The sequence below is a fragment of the Phalaenopsis equestris genome, unplaced genomic scaffold (genome assembly GCF_001263595.1).
Source record: "Phalaenopsis equestris unplaced genomic scaffold, ASM126359v1 Scaffold232970, whole genome shotgun sequence".
Classification (NCBI taxonomy): domain Eukaryota; kingdom Viridiplantae; phylum Streptophyta; class Magnoliopsida; order Asparagales; family Orchidaceae; genus Phalaenopsis; species Phalaenopsis equestris.
Genome location: NW_018250927.1, coordinates 15,141 through 15,677, shown reverse-complemented (window position 1 = coordinate 15,677; position 537 = coordinate 15,141).

Genomic DNA, 537 nt, shown 5'->3' with positions numbered 1-537 from the left:
AAAATTTTAAGTTTGGGGGATTTTGATACGCTTAAATTATATAGTATTTTTAAACATATTTTTATATCTATTTTTGAGATATTTCACTTTAATGGAAGTTATTTTTGTGTTTTTCTTTTAGGTACAAGTAAAAAGGTGAAAATTGCTTAAAGGAGTGAAAAGGGATCAAATTTGGAGCAAATAGGTGAAAAATGTGCAAAAGTGTTTTGGCGCCTAAGCGTCAGATCCGACACTTAAGTGCTAGTTAAACAGGGAAGGCCAAGCCTATGTGCCTAAGCGCTAGAGGCCCCGCGTTTAAGCGCTAGTGGCTATTATTGGATGAGTAAATTTAGTTTTGCGAATTTTGAAGTGGTTTTTGCGGCAACTACTCGCTTAATAGGTGGTTACAACCACCATGGACAAAAATTATTGTGAAAGCATGCATCTTTTAGGGAAATACATCGAATCAAGACACATTTTGAAGAGATACCGAGGCACCTTTTGGAGAATTATAAAGGAAGGAAGATTGAAACTTTGAAAGAGGTCCTGATAGTACTG